Below are 15,909 nucleotides of genomic sequence, written 5' to 3' on the forward strand. Positions count from 1 at the left end.
ATGGACTGGGTATGGCCAAGTAGGGAGGACTTCCACGGTAATTTCACATGTTAAGTTGCTACTTGTATATAGAGCAATTGCCATGAACCAAGGACTGTTATAAGTGTTTTACACGTTAAGTTATTTGATCCTTGTAAAAACTCTATGAGTTAACTCATAAATGTGAGATGAGGAAAGTGAGGCACAGAAGGGTTAATAGTTTATCACAAGTGACAGAGCAAGTTACTACTGGAGCCAGAAGTTAAACAGTCTATATTTGGAGTCTGTGCTACCCAGGGTATGAGACTTTTATCTGCTGTTATAAGACATAGTCAGAGAATCTGCACTGGGAAGAAGAAAATGAGCTGACATTCAGACTTGTGAAATTTAAGTTGCCTGCGGAACATGCAAGCAGAAATATCAGGAGGCAGGTGGGTATTTGCAGTCAACTTGGTGAAGACCGCACCTACGGTATAAACTCTCGAGAAAGTGGCCACAGAAAGACTGGGCTCGTTGTAGTTAGTGTCAAAATGCTAATACAGGATGCAGCCATGTGTGTGTAGGCAATCCAAAATACAAATTTTGTGCAGCCTGAAAGATAGGAGTGGACGTTACAGGATGTGCGTAAGGAAGGAGCAGAGGGGTTGAAATGGAGTAAAGATGGGGACACTTCCCTTAGTCATATTTAGCTAGGGGGGCACTGATCCCAATGAGAGAGGGCCTGAAACTATCAGCAGAGCTATGGCACATCACACACGTGAGTCGTTGTCTATGTAATTTTTTTTTTGGCAATTAATACTACAGTAATTATTTAATATTACTGTGACTGCTTAGGATTTTCATTACACATGGTGTATAATGGTCATTTAAAATTGTGGCCACTTAAAATTAACTCTTGCAATTAAAGGAATCCTCCTGCATTTTGTAAGAGGAGAGAGGTACTCGAACCACATAAACAGCAATTGTAGTCACAGTTTTAGCAGAAATAACTGGAGAATAACTCTTACAGAATAATTGGAACAAGGTCGAGTCCCCCTTGAACATTTGGTAAGTCACATGTAATATTCTGTCTACCAGTTAGTCTAAAACAAGGACCGTAATACCAACTGAAAAATGTATTGTTGGGAGAAATCAGTAAACACATTAATAAAAAGTACAAAGGCCCCTTAGAATATACTAAATAAATAACAATAGTACTTACTTCTCCAGTGTGTATTTTGTTTTCAGGTTGCTCCTACACAAAGGTACCCCTCTTTTCTTCTGAGCTAAACCCACACGAGTACTTTGGCCTCTCTTGGCTAGCTTTCGACCCTTAATTTCTCATGATAATAGCATCAATAATACTTTCTCAATTGAATGATGCTTTAAATTTAGGAAGCGCTTTTACATGTGCTGCTTATTTAATCTTCACACAACGCAGGGAGAGAAACTCCATTTTATAAGTGAAGGACGTGATGCTTAGAGAAGGCTGGTTATTAATTCTGCCTTCACCATCAATGGTAGTTAACACTCACCCTGTTCTGGGCACTTTGAAAGCATTCCATGTCTTACTTTCTTTTTCAATCCTCTTAACAAACGCATGCACTCGGTATAATTGTCATTCCCATTTTACATATGGGGAAGCTGAGGCTCAGAGGGGTGTGGGAGCTGTCCGAGGACCCAAGGAGCAGGTTTTGGAATGGAACCTCCGTCCTAGCCTTCTGGGCCCTCATCCTCTCTCTCCTACTCTTCACATGCAGCCTCGTCTAAGCCAGATTGTGCTTCCGAGCTGGGAAGTTTCCCAATGTGCACAAACTGTTCTTTATGTGTGCTGTTCAAGACAAACCATTGCCCCGTGGCTGCCCTTTCCCCTATTGACTTATCTTGGGACTGACTGGGAGGTGGACCCTCTGCTTGCATGTACAATTCCCAACTCATTCCTCCTTGGTGAACTTGATTTCTTATTTTGGGGCCCAGGAGGGTGAATATTGCCCAAGAACATTCCAGGGTTTATTTGAGGCAAACTCTGAAGAAGGTAAATTTTGTCCTGTCTTACTTTATTCTACTTGAGTAACTGATTTTTGTTGATCTGACTCAAACTCTCCAGCTTTATTACCACCTAAAATACCTTCATTGAATCTCTTTTGTGTGCCTGGATCTGTGCTCTATGTTGCACATATAAAGATAAATAAGAAATGTTTTATTGGTAGACTCAGGACTGTAAACAGGTAGGAACAGTGTGACATGATAAATGCTAGAAGATTCTTCAAGGTAACAAAGAAGCACAAGGCATGGAGTGACTAACCACTTCCAAAGTAAGGGTCTGACAGTTCTGGGTAAACCTCCCAGAGCTAGAGCAAGTTGAGCTAGGTTTTGGAGAACACAAGATTCTGTGGGTTTGGAGGACGGTTGAATAATAGGAAGAACAATCAGTCTCTGGAGATGCAGATCTAAGTTAGCAGGGCACATGCTGGAAATTGTGAGTGGTCCACAATTTCCTTATGTCTGAGGCAAACTCTGTGGAATGAAAAGGAATGGGACACAAAGCTGGAGAGGCAAGCCACAGACACAGTGCAGAGGACTTGTACCTCATCTAAATCGTTTGCACTTTTCTTGTTCCGACCAAGTAAAGCCAACAAAGAATTTTAATCAGGGCGGCAGCATAATGAGATTTTTTTGTTCTGTAGGTTCGTTCCAATGGGTAGTTGGGAATTAAGATCCACGGGGAAGATTCTGGAGACGCAGCTTGAAGTTTGAGCCAAAGGTAGCGATAATGAAGGCCCAAATTAATGTCGATGCCATGGAAAAGGAAGACAAGGGTTCTGAGAGTCATTCATGAGAAAATCATGAGAAGGATAGGAATGTTGACCAAAGAGTTGCTAAGGATTCTGACATGAAAAAATATCACGGATGTTGATATCTTTAAGCAAGAGAGGGATTTCAGGTCCACCAGGTTTGACAAAGGGGGAAAATAAGTAAGTTTGTCTTTGAATGTGTTTTCATTTGAAGTTCTCATAGGACATCCAGGGAGAAAGAGTGAATGGGGAGTTAAAAATACAGTGCTTAAGCAAACTAGTGCTTAGGAGAGCAATCTAGACATAGAGATTGGAAAGTTTTCAGCACCCAAGTGGTGATTAGAGATGGTTTTTATAAAAAACAAAAACAAAAACAAAAACAGGTGGCAGGCGGGGAGAGACTTCATTCTACAGAGTGAAAGAAAGCTAGCTATAGGATAGAAACTTACGGCATGCAGATATTTCAGGGTGAAGAAAGGATGAGGAGACAGAGAAATAGCTTCCTGGAGGTTTGAGGGAAACCTGGAGAGAAAGCTTTCACTAAAGACAAGGGAAGAAAGGATTTGAAGGAGTTAAATGTCATCGGAGCAGCAGGGAATAAGATAAGGAGTGAAAAGGGTCAGCTGGCTAGAGCAGTTAGTAGGTCATAGAGCCCCTGGAAGAGAAGTTTTGTGAAGCGATGAGGCCCAGAGCCAAAAAGCAGTAGTGGGTTAGGGAGTAAATGAAGGTTGAGCAAGTGTTGGGAGTAAATGCAGACCACGGGTTTATGAAGCTGAGGAAAGGGAGGGTAAGTGACTTTGCTGAAGGTCATAAGGCTTCTAAGTGGTAATACCAGGACCTTTAGATCAAATGACCTGATATATTAAAATGTCCTTTGGGGGCTTTCTCTTACTTATTCATTCCTTTATTTAAGTATGTATTGATCACCTGCTCTCTTTGAGACATCTGGGAGTTAGGCCCCTTAGATAATACATCATACAAAGCAAGTTATGGGTGATTATCAAGAAGAGTGAAGGGCCTGAGATTTTACTGTACTTGCAAACTAACAAGTTAGCCTGCCACAGTTTCATGGATGCGGGCAGAAGACAGGCGACTCCTGGGTCAGAGACAGAGGACAGTTAACTACTTATAGCAATAATAGTAACTAGAGTAATTCGAGTAATATTTTCTTAAGCCACTTCCCTGAGTCTTAATTCCCAAAGGGTGCCACCATCAGAGCCATGTGATGCCCGCACATACAGTAGGCAGTGTGACAGGGGAGGAATACTGAGTTTAGGGAATTAGAATCATTTATAATGGGCAGTAAGCACACCTAACCTGTGCTCTACAGAGAGACTTTAACTCTATCATAGTGGACAGTAAACAAACCTACATTCTGCTCTGGAGGAAGACACTATCTATAGTTTCCTAAGTTGTTGGCTAAACAAACATCCTTGAACAAGGGAGGGAGTGTCTCTGCTTGCAACATGCGTAAAAACACAAGAGACCCATGGGAAATTGTCTCCTAACAATCATGTAGTATATATTACGCATTTCCTACCCAATATTCATTTTCTTCCACCTTGTTATAGAAAATTGGGTATCTGCCAGGCAGCAACGTACCTAATTAAAGACTATGTGATAGCCGGAGCCCTAGCAGCGATATTGTGACCATGAAGGATGTAGCTACATACCAGAAAGGGTAAGTGCCATAACAGAAGGAGTCTGGGTCCCTGAGAGCAGCCATGGTCTGTCTATCTCTGGATGTTATGTGAGTGGATAAGCCTTTATGTGTTTGTGCCATTATACTGGACTCTGTTATTAGCAACCGTAGTTGTTATTAGTAACTGAATGCGATTACTAGTAGGGATGAGGGAGAGAGCACTAGATAGCAGAGCTCCAAGATAACTGGGAGACTTTAATTGTAGTCTTCATTTTACTACTAATTTGCCACGTTAACGTAAGCATGCTACTTGATCTTTATGAACTTCATATTTCTCAGCTACCCATTAGGTTCTTCCAAGTTCTAAGATTTTCTTGTCCTCAATTTTTAAAATATCCTTCCTTTTTTAATCTTTCAAAACTCACTTATTCAGGAGTCCATTCTTTTTGGACAGGTGCCCATCTGAAAAGTAACTAGAGGAAAAGAAATAGATAATATTTAGATAGATAATAGATAATAGCTTAAATTTCTGCCTCCCTTTTTCCAACACCTGAATGTGTGCACTCTGGAGGTGTCTTAACCTAGGGATATGACTTTCTAATGGATTGGCAGACATCTTTAAGCATGGTAGGGGAGGGATTTAAATGGAAATCTCTTGCAATAATGCAGTCTGCCTGTTATAACTTCTGTAGTCCTAGTACTTAGCACAGAGCCTAGTATGCAATAGGTCCCCTATAAACATATATTGAATGAACAAACACCCTCATTTTAAAGACTAGGAAATTAAGGACCGGCAATGAGTGGGACATAATCCCCTTTAGTCATATATGCTAAAATGCTATCTCTAGTGCCATGCAGAATGTGACCCGAAGTTTTCATATGAAATAAATCCTTGATAATCTAAAATAGAAGAGGTCAGAAAGAAAAAAAAATGATATTTGAGTTAAATGGTTTCTGATTATCATTTTTCCCTTTTTTAAAGAAAAGCAGGTCATTTGTTCATTGGAAATATAGCTGTCAGTTTAAGTTATGCCCTCGTTTGAATAAATTGATATTGGATAATGAGGTTTCACTGAATGACTACATGTACTTTTTTCTCTGGGCTAAATAATTCCAATTCCTCTAACCTTTTCTCATGAATTGTATTTTCTTGGCTCTTAATCACTCTCTTTGTTCTCCCATGAGACTGAATAAAAGTGTTAACCAGCAACAAATATCATAGAATGATTTTTACATGAACACTAGCCTTATGCTCACTTTTAAATACATCATGCCATTGGTGACCCTAGTGTCAGATTTTGTCTTTTATAATATACTAGAATACTTTTCTATCTTACTAATGTCTAGAATTACCTCTAAGTTGATATTAATCTGTGGGTCCCTGATGCTAGCTATTTCTATTTTGCCAAGTACCTAGATAATTAATATCAAGGAAACCAAAAGGCAAGTTGGCATATGGGATTTTCTCATTCTCAATCTGGATATTTCATTTTTCCACTCGTGAATCTATCCATCAATTCATTCAACCAGCATGTGTTATTTCTTTACTCTGTGACAGGCTCTGTGCTAAATGCTAGTGTAGTGATAAAAGAGAATCCAGACAACTCATAGCTTCAAGGGCCAACATCTTATAACCAGCAACCATAATAGAGCATAGCCAATGCAAAGGTATCAATACAGCAAGCTATAGGAACACAAATGTCCTCTAATGCAATTGAGTTCAGGTGTCTCGATAGACAAGCAGTAACCAGGCAAAAGAGAGGAGGGTTGGACAATCGCTATACTAGGTAATACTAATATATACTAAAAATTAGTTATAACTAAAGGGTTATAGGATTGAAGGAGATCACTTTATTTATGCCCTTGCCATGACACAAGACCACGACGGAAGTGGAGAGCCTTTCCTGTGTCAGGGGCTATGGTAGGTGCTAAGGTTAGAGCAGAGAACAAATTACACATGGCAGGGAGCTGGATGTCTAGAGGAGGAAACAGACAAGTAAGTTGATAGTTAGAATTAAAGTGACCTAGCTCTCCTTAGAATAGTCTTGTTAATTTCATTTATCCTTGCTTAATTATTAACTATGCTCCCTCACACTATCAACAGTGTCCTGGTTTGGGGGCGCCTGGGTGGCTCACTCGGTTAAGCGTCCGACTTCAGCTCAGGTCATGATCTCACAGTTCATGGGTTCGAGCCCTGCGTCAGGCTCTGTGCTGATGGCTGGCAGCCTGGAGCCTGCTTAGGATTCTGTGTCTTCCTCTCTCTCTCTCTGCCCCTCCCTCACTCACGCTCTCTCTCTCTCTCTCTCTCTCTCTCAAAAATAAATAAAAACATTAAAAAAATTTTTTTAAAGAGTGTCCTGGATTGAATAATGAAATTTTATATGGTAATCCTTGTCATGGGACAACATGATAATAGCTCCCCTAGAGATAGTATAGGGCGTGATTGGAGCTTTGAGAGAAGAACACCAAAAACAAGCTCCTAACCTAGTCAGTTTCTAGCAAAATTCTAGAAATTTGCCAAAGATAGTGATGAGGTAAACTCTTTATCCGGTAGGAAACACTGGAAAAAAGTATCCAGGTAGATGTTTTAATAGCTTGGTCCAACCAAGTGTTGATAACTCTGTTCTGCTTGTTTGGAAAGAAAGATGTCAATGAAACATCAAATTGTGTGCATGACGAGTCAGTTTCTCTCCTGTGCAATTAAGAGAGATGTTTGGAGGGGTAACAATATCAATTGCTTCACAAGATTAAGCAGTTGGAAGGCTATTGAAATGAATCCTCCAGTCTCCCAAATGAAAATATATCCAAGAATTTCTTGCAGGTTCAAGTAAAATGTTTAGGCATATTTCGAAAGATAAGGATGCACATTTAATCATTGAGGTATTTTTTTCCCCTGTAAATAAATTCATACACCTTAGAGGAAGAAACACATACACTTAAACTCAAAATGCAAAACATGCTTTGAGAATGGACAATTCAGTCAAACAATTCACTGAGTAAAAATGATCTCTTTTCTTGTATGCATGAGGTTGGGGGAAGGGTTCTTCGAGTTCAGTGTCATCCAGTCAGGAGACCTTAGCAAGCCAAAGGTGGGGGGGGGCCTGAAGAGACATCTGTCATTTATCTATTTGTTATTCTCAACTCTGTAGCTATAGGTCCGGTGAAAAGGAAGAAGGATAGGCTCTGAGAAGCTTTTGAAGGGTGAGGATTGGAAGAAAGAAGCAAAGGAGAAAGACATTAGCACTTCTACATGCCAGGCACTGGGCTGAGGGCTTTACATATAATGTCTCCTTGCTTCAATAATGATCCAGGGATAGATTTGACTATGGAAACCTGTGGTTTAGGAAGCTTCAGTGGTTGGTCCGCAGGTAGGCCACATACATTGGTGGGGCCTCATTGAAAGCCCAGTGTAGCTAAACTCCCATGACTCTTATTTCTTCTATTTATTCTTCAACACATATCCTAGGTCTGATAAAATAGCTCTTTTTTGATATGTGAGGTTGTTTAAAGGAGAGGAGATTCCAAATGGAGAGACTGACGTGAATTAAGGTATTCTTTTAGCCAGGGATAGAGCACCACAGAATCTCCCATCATGACCAAAGGTAGCCAAAAAACAACCCAAACTTTTTAGTAGAAGAACAAAGAAAGAAAAGGGAAAAAAAATTATGAAGTTAAACAGAGAAGATTATCATGTTCTCTGTAAAAGAATAGACGGAAAATCGTGGGCCCTCTATCGGAGTTCTTGGTTGCAAGCAACAATAACTACTTTTGGTTAACTAAAGCAAATGAGGAAGGAAATGCCAAAGAATTAGGCTTCAGGAAGCACAAGAATCCAGGCAGGTCCTGGAATGAAGGAAGCAAACGCTGACGGTTTCTTCTGGAAGCTTCTGTCAGCATAAAGACCCAAACTGCAAGAAGGGAGTATCTGAAAGGTCCAGCCTGGATATGGGTTCATATATCCAAGAGCAAAGAAGGTAGTTTCCCAGAGCAAAAGCTACTTTAAAAACTATATGATGTCATCAAAAACACCAATTGCCTTTAATTATCACCACTATGGCTTTGATGCCTTTCCCCTATATATTAGTTTCTTAGGGATGCCATAACAAAATGCCGCAAACCAATGACTTTAAAACAATAGATTTTTTTCTATCAAAATTTTGGAGACTAGATATCTGAAATTAAGGTGTCCTTAGGACCATTCTCCCTCTAATGGCCCTGAAGAACATGACTCTTCCTCATTTCTGGTGGCTTAACCAATTCTTGTCAGCGTATCACTCCAACCTCCAACTCCATAGTCACATAGCCTTTTTTCTGTGTGTCTTTGTGGGCTCTACTCTTCTTATAAAGGTGCTAGTTATTGAGCTTAGTGCCCACCCTAACCCAGTATGACCTCATCAAAACTTAACAAATTACATCTGCCAAGAACTTAGTTCCAAATAAGATTACACAGTGAGGTTCTAGGTTTCTGTGAATTCGGGGGTGCCCTGACCTACTACACCCTGTCTCTCTGAAACCATTTGCATCTTTCTTTTTTCTTTTTTTAACATTTACCTATTTACTTGGAGAGAGAGGGAGAAAGTGGGAGTGGGGATGGGGCAGGGAGAGAGAATCCCAAGCAGGCTCAGTGCTGCCAATGTGGAGACTGATGTGGGGCTCGACCCTACGAACCGTGAGATCATGACCCTAGCCGAAACCAAGAGCCAGACACTTACGTGACTGAGCCACCCAGGTGCCTCCCATTTGCTTCTTTCTATCAGAAACCAGCTACACTGACTTTTTAAACATTTGTACTTAGATTCAGGTTAATTAACATACAGTGTAGTAACGGTTTCAGGAGTAGGACCCAGTGCTTCATCACTTACATATAACACCCAGGGCTCATTCCAACACATGCCCTCCTTAATGCCCATCCCCCATCTCGCCCCTCCCCCCACCCACCTCCCCTCCAGCAATCTCCCTGTTTATCCTCTGTATTTAAGAGTCTCTTATGATTTTCCTCCCTATTTTTATTTGATTTTTCCTTCCCTTCCACTATATTTATCGGTTTTGTTTCTTAAATTCCACATATGAGTGAAATCATATGATATTTGCCATTCTCTGACTGACTTGTCGCTTAGTGTAATACACTCTAGTTCCAACCATGTTGTTCTAAATGGCAAGATTTCATTCTTTTTAATCATCGAGTAATATTCCAGTGCGCGCGTGTGTGTGTGTGTGTGTGTGTGTATCACATCTTTTTTATCCATTCATCAGTCAGTGGACATTTGGGTCTTTCCATAATTCGTCTATTATTGATAGCACTTCTATAAACATTGGGGTGCATGTATCCCTTCAAATCAGCATTTTTGTATCTTTTGGATAAATACCTAGTAGTGTGATTGCTGGGGCTTGGATAGTTCTATTTTTAACCTTTTGAGAAACCTTCATACTGTTTTCCAGAGTGGCTGCACCAGTTTGCATTCCCACCAGCAGTGCGAAAGTATTCCCCTTACACTGACTTCTAATTGTTGACTTAAATGTGTCTTTCTATGGATCTATGAGCCTTTAAGAGTATGGACAATGTCATGCTCATATTTGTTTACTCCTTATGTAGATGAGTGCTTGTACATTGCAGGCACAGAATCAGCTTATTGAATGAATATATAAATGAATACATAGCTAATAGGAGACATGAGAAAAAACAACAACCAGGAACTCCGTAATGACACTTGGCATGTAGCCTTACACAAAGATTACAGAGCCCCATGGCCCTGTCATATACTAGAGTAACACTATTGCAGAAACAGAAAACAAAATCATGTTCCCTGTCCCCCAGGCAGGTTTATAATGAATTGAATATCGAGAAAATTGACAATGCTTCCAGTTTGATTCTTACAAGTTCTCCGATAAAAGACAGTTTGCAGCTTCCATGTATTTTCCTTGTATTTCTCATCTAATTTGCCTTTTCCTAGTGTGATTACATCATGCAATCCTGTTTATCTCCTCATTGCCTTGGCCAACTTCCTTTACATTCACACCAATTGCAGATGAGTTTTGCTTATCCTTCAAGGATTTTATTTTTATACCCTGCTTGTCTGCACTTAATTTACATCTTCTCCTCCAGCTTCAAAGGTTTGCCAAGGCTGTGACTTCACCTCCTCAACAGCGGTCACTTTCTTCTTTGAAGCTGAGTTTTCATTGGAAGAGAAATGTTGTGTCTTTTGGCTCCCTCTCCTTGTCCATGCTGTCAGGAGATGAAGGCAAACCACACTTGCCCTAAGGATTTTAAGGGATAAACCTGATACTTTCTGGATATGAGGAGCCAGTCTTCTTCCCTGCTATGATTTGGAACAAGACAGAAAAAGGATTCTAAGGTTAGATGAAATCTTCAGAGATTCTGTTCCTTAAGCATTGCTCTGCCATGGACATATTTTGGGCATGAGCAGGCATATGTCCCGTCCCACAGATCACCTGGGGGAGGCAGGGAGCAGGCTGTCTTTCATTGTTGACCCCCAATTCCCACAGCGTAAGCTTCCTCCTTTGCTGGGCCTGTCCTGATTGCACTTTGAGTTTACAATATAAGATTTGTTTTTCATCCTGTTCCATGTCCTTGGAGAGAGCTCACTTTGATAACCGTGCCAGGAACTAATTGTGAGGGGAACCAATTGTACAGAAGGATGAAGTCCATGGAGGCCAGAGGTCCTCGGCATCCTGAAGAGAAGGGAGGTGCCGTAAGAGGATTGGATTCCAGGGAAGATTCCAGACTTCCTTTTCTTGAGAACTCTCAGAATGCAATGCTCAACTCTTCCACTGGAATTACTGAATCTTATGTTTGGAAAGGAGCTATAGAAGCCATGCAGCTCAAGCTCTTCAACAGTGTGAATTTGGGCTATAAGGTTCAGACTTTGGTCCAAATCACTGGAACCAATATGATGCTATAGTAGAGAAGCATCTTAGATCAACTGATGTCAGAATCTTAGCTCTGCCCTTCCCCTGATGGGGTTACTTAGGCTAATATTAATAATATTGGCAGGCATTTGCTGAGCACATACTATGGGCAAGGCACTGTGATGAGTGTTTTACTCTTAACAATATATTTTATCTCAATAACAGTTCCATGAGTAGATATTATGATTATTATTATCATTATTATTTTACAAACTAGAACACATATTACACAAGTTAAGGTATGGCTCCTAAGGTTACAGACTCTGTAAAGAAAAGAATCAAGTCTTAGGGCAAGGCTTGCAACTCATGTGCTGAACAACTACATAATACTGTAAATAACTACACTCTGCCAAGCCTTGTTTCCTCATCTAGAAAATGAGGCCAAAACTCCTACTTACAAATTAATAGAATTATAAACAATTGTGCTGGACTGTGAATGTAACTAGCCAGTTATCCAGAACATAGGTTTTCAACATGATTGTCAGTGCTCTTCTCTCTACTCCTTCTCTCTTCTGGACACTATAAACCTGAAATCTCACCTCGAGAGACACTGGACACAAGACATTGCCCTTCTCCATGGCCACTGAGGACTGGTTGGTGATTTGGCCTAGGAGTTCCGCAGGGCTGACTTGCCCATTCCCAGACAGCCCCATGAGAGCAAAAGCTTGGAAGAGACCATGCAAACTTCCAAGTCACTCTTTGTCCTCTCAGCACGTCCTGCTTAGCCCACAGCCCGATGCGTGTTGGCCAGAGGAAGCTCCCTCTTGCTCCCTGTTTCACAACATCTGGATGAAATGTGGTTCAAAAGGGCACCAACTGAGAGTTACACAACCCCCCACTCCTTCAGGATTAAGAAAGGAAAGCATCCTTTGGCTCCTCTGCAGCCCAGTTGGGGAATCCAATCAAATACTCAGCCCCTTGGAATTCCCGGTGGGAAAATCTAAACTGGAGCCCTCTGTAGCCTTACTCTCCAGGGAGTTGTTATTAGGCCTGCTTCATGAATTCTCACAGTGGTCCCCGATGTCAGCCCCCAACTTTACACACAGGAAACTAGGACTCAGCAAGACTCAGTCACTCAAAGGCATGCATGAAGGATTCAAACCAAATCTGTTTGATTTCAAAGCCCTTTCCCTCCTCCACTTTCCATTATTATACCTGACTGGAAGTCCAGGTGACTATATATTCATTCATTCATTTACAAATGTTTATTGAGAATCTATGATGTGCCAGATAGAGACGGTGGGCATACAGCAGTGGAAAAAAAATGCAACTTTTCTGTTTTGACACAGAGCTTTTAATTGAATCAAGTGGGAAACGGACAATAAACAAACACATAAATATACAAAGTGCCAGATAAATGTTAAGTGCCAGGAAGAAAATAAAAGTAAAGCTGAAGAAGTCTTCGCTGTTAAGGTGACTTTGGAACAGAGACTTGGATAATGTGGGGGAAGTGATTTATGTGGCTATTGGGGAGGAACATTCCAGAAAGTGGAGACAAAAAGTTCCACGTCCCCGAGGCAGGGGTGTGTGTGGCATGATTGAAGAAGAGCATGGAGGTCCATGTGGCTGGTCAGAGGTCACATCACAGATGATCCCTGTAGGGCCGTGTGGGTACCCGGAGTTAGGAATTCCTGAGAGAGATGGACCAGGGATAAGGGGTGGATGGATGGGGGATGTGATCTTCAACAAGTCATTTCAGTCTCAGTACAGAAAAGTGAAGGGCTGGGACTTCACAGTAGCTTCCCAAACCTGGCTGCACAGCAAGTCCCCTAAACACCCAGCTAAAGATATAACTGCCTGGTCCCTACCCCCCAGAGACCATGATTCAGTAGATCTGGGGCCACGGCTCCATTGGAGGTTCTGATACGCAGATTAACTTGGCAACCACTTCCCTACACACACTCTAAGATTTTCCTGATTTACCCCTCTATTCATGATTTGAAGTTTGTATGGAGGAAAAAGCTGTAAATACAATCTGGAATATAAGCAGGTGTGAAAAGGTTTCTGTTATTGCTATCTGAGTAAGCAATTACAGAATGATCTCATTACTTCCCTCTCTCATCACTGCTTCCTTTCTTCCTCTGAACATGAGGAAGAGATTAAATAACTAAGGAGAGCAAATTACTACATTTTAATGCAGAAGGCTTTTGGATCAAACCCACTATTTCTCTGTGTACATTCTGATGGCCTGCAAATTGACCCGATCAAACTGGAAACTCATGTGCTATCTAAATAATCTGCTTGATATTCTGTAACATTACTCCAATTACTCATCCTTTCAATAAATTTAATCTATTGATGTGGATGCCTTATTCTATTTCACACTCTCTCTTGCTCAGGAAAAGCCTCAGTGGTCTCATAATGAAAGTGAAATAGACTTAAAATAGACTCAGGGAATTTTCTTCCCCACTACACCCCCTTTATAACAAACCCTGACATGATAAAAAGCATGAACAACTGCTGTATTTTCAGGTGAATGAATTTTGAATTTGAGAATTGACACAGATAGCTTTGTCTGTAGATTCATGTGTTGTGTTCTAGATTAGGAAGAATGCATTACACAATATGCAATCAAAGGTGGAAACTTTGATGCCCACTCTTTTAGAGGATCAGTTTAGACCCTAGCTTTCTCTGGCACTAGCTCAGCAAACCTTGTCTATAAAGGACCAGAAGCAAATATTTTCATTTTTGAACCATATAGTCTCTGTTGCACATCCTCAATTCTGCCACTGCAGCAGAGGAGTAACCATAGCTGATATGTAAATAAAGAGGCATGGCTGTGTTTTAATAAAACTTTATTTACAGAAATAGCTGGTGGGCCAGATTTGGCTGGCAAGTTGTAGTTTGCCAAATCCTGACTAATTTCCTTGTTTTGTTTTGTTTTTTTCATTGTAGATTATGACATAGAAGCCCAGAGACAATATTAACTTCAACTTGTGGTACAGTTGAGAAGGAAACTGAGGTCTCTTGATCAATACTCCTTAGACTCTCGTAGGCTACCCTTTCCTGGGTGTTCATGTTGATATTCAGGCCACACGCTCCATCTTCAAATGCAGAACCAGGAATGAATTGAGCGCAGGCTGGTTAGATTTGGGCATGAGTCCACCATGAGTAACCTTGTAGCTGTTGTCTATCCGGTCTTTTCTTTCTGGTCATGGAGCTGTGGAAGGGACTTCTCACCCTAATCTCTTTTAAACGTACATTTATACTTTCTGCAACCACAGCAGGTAAGAACCAAGACACTAAAGGAATTGATAGGAAAGTTTTTGTGGCCAGGAGTGAAGATAATATCAGTGTTGGCATCAAACACATCAACAAATGCAATCAATCCATTTTCTTTTCTTTCTTTTCCTTTTTCCTTTTTTTTTTTTTTTTCTTTTTTGGAAATAACCTGTCCTCTAAGAAAACTTCCTACTTACTTTCCTTTGAGGATAATTTGTACTCAGTACCATCAGCTCCAGCTGAAATTTCCCTCTCTGGGGCCTAAAATTCCATTTTTTTTTTTTTTGAGAAGTAAGATAAAAGAAAGTAGATTGCTTATCTTTATTGAACAAACTCCACTTTCCAAACTCTAAGTTCCAAACTCCAATTTCCTATGGATCCTGAAACCTTGCTCCAAAATGTTGGGTGTATTTTGTTTTCTTACAATGTTTTATCTTCCTCTTTTCCTTTTTCTTGCAATAGCAAAGTAACAAAAGAACAAAACTTACACTTATTCCTTATTTTACTCTTTCCTATAGGAATCCCCCATACTGAGCTGACTTTTGATCAGAGTGAAGAGTTCTGGAATTTGCTGTGAAATGCCCACTTCCTGTTTATTAATGAAGGTTGAAGGACATTAGTCCTTCCTGCTAATTGCAACTTTCTCTACCCTATGCTATTAACTCGTCTACAATGATTCCAGGGTTACTTCATGCTCCTTTGCCCCAATTACAATGACCACACCCATATCTTAAGCTAAACCTCAAATCCCACAGTGGTTTATTTCCTACTCATTTCAGGATTAAATTGAAAAAGATGACACTTGTGGACATTTGTAGAATATCTCGTACAAAATATTACGTCTTGTTGCCACTTTTATTGTTTGATTTTCAGATCCCCCCACCCCCAGGCTGTTTTATTTTATGCCAGCTGTCTGGATACTGGAATAAAAAACTTCAGTAGGTTTCCAGTATCTGGTTATCAAGCCTCTTATTTCTTTTTTTTTTTTAACTTTAAAATAAAATGTTTATTTATTTATTTTGAGAGAGAGAGGGAAGGCATGAGCGGGGTAGGGGTAGAGAGATAGGAACAGAGAGAGAATCCCAAGCAGGCTCCATGCTGCCAGCACACAGCCCGATGCAGGCCTCTAACCCACAAACCATGAGATCATGACCTGAGCTGAAATCAAGAGTCAGATGCTTAACTGCTGAGCTACCCAGGTGGCCCTCAGGGTTCGTATTTCTTAAGTTCTATGAGTAAAATGTCCTTCCTCACTGTTACAAAAAACTAATTCTCTTTACGGATTTAAAAGTGTTTGAAGGGAAATACAGCCCTGCCCTTTTAAGGATCAAAAGCCATTTGTATCAGCAGAAAATCAGGTTGTAA

At 40.6% G+C, this 15,909-nt stretch overlaps 1 long non-coding RNA gene across 1 annotated transcript; it reads left to right on the forward strand.

Moving 5' to 3' along the window:
* The first annotated feature begins 4,328 nt into the window (after nucleotides 1–4,328).
* Nucleotides 4,329–15,343, forward strand: LOC125924933 (uncharacterized). Its single transcript, XR_007458622.1, has 2 exons — nucleotides 4,329–4,434; nucleotides 15,063–15,343. It is a non-coding gene; the product is annotated as an uncharacterized LOC125924933 (long non-coding RNA).
* Nucleotides 15,344–15,909: the final 566 nt, after the last annotated feature.

This window comes from Panthera uncia, chromosome F2, assembly GCF_023721935.1.
Source record: "Panthera uncia isolate 11264 chromosome F2, Puncia_PCG_1.0, whole genome shotgun sequence".
Taxonomy (NCBI): domain Eukaryota; kingdom Metazoa; phylum Chordata; class Mammalia; order Carnivora; family Felidae; genus Panthera; species Panthera uncia.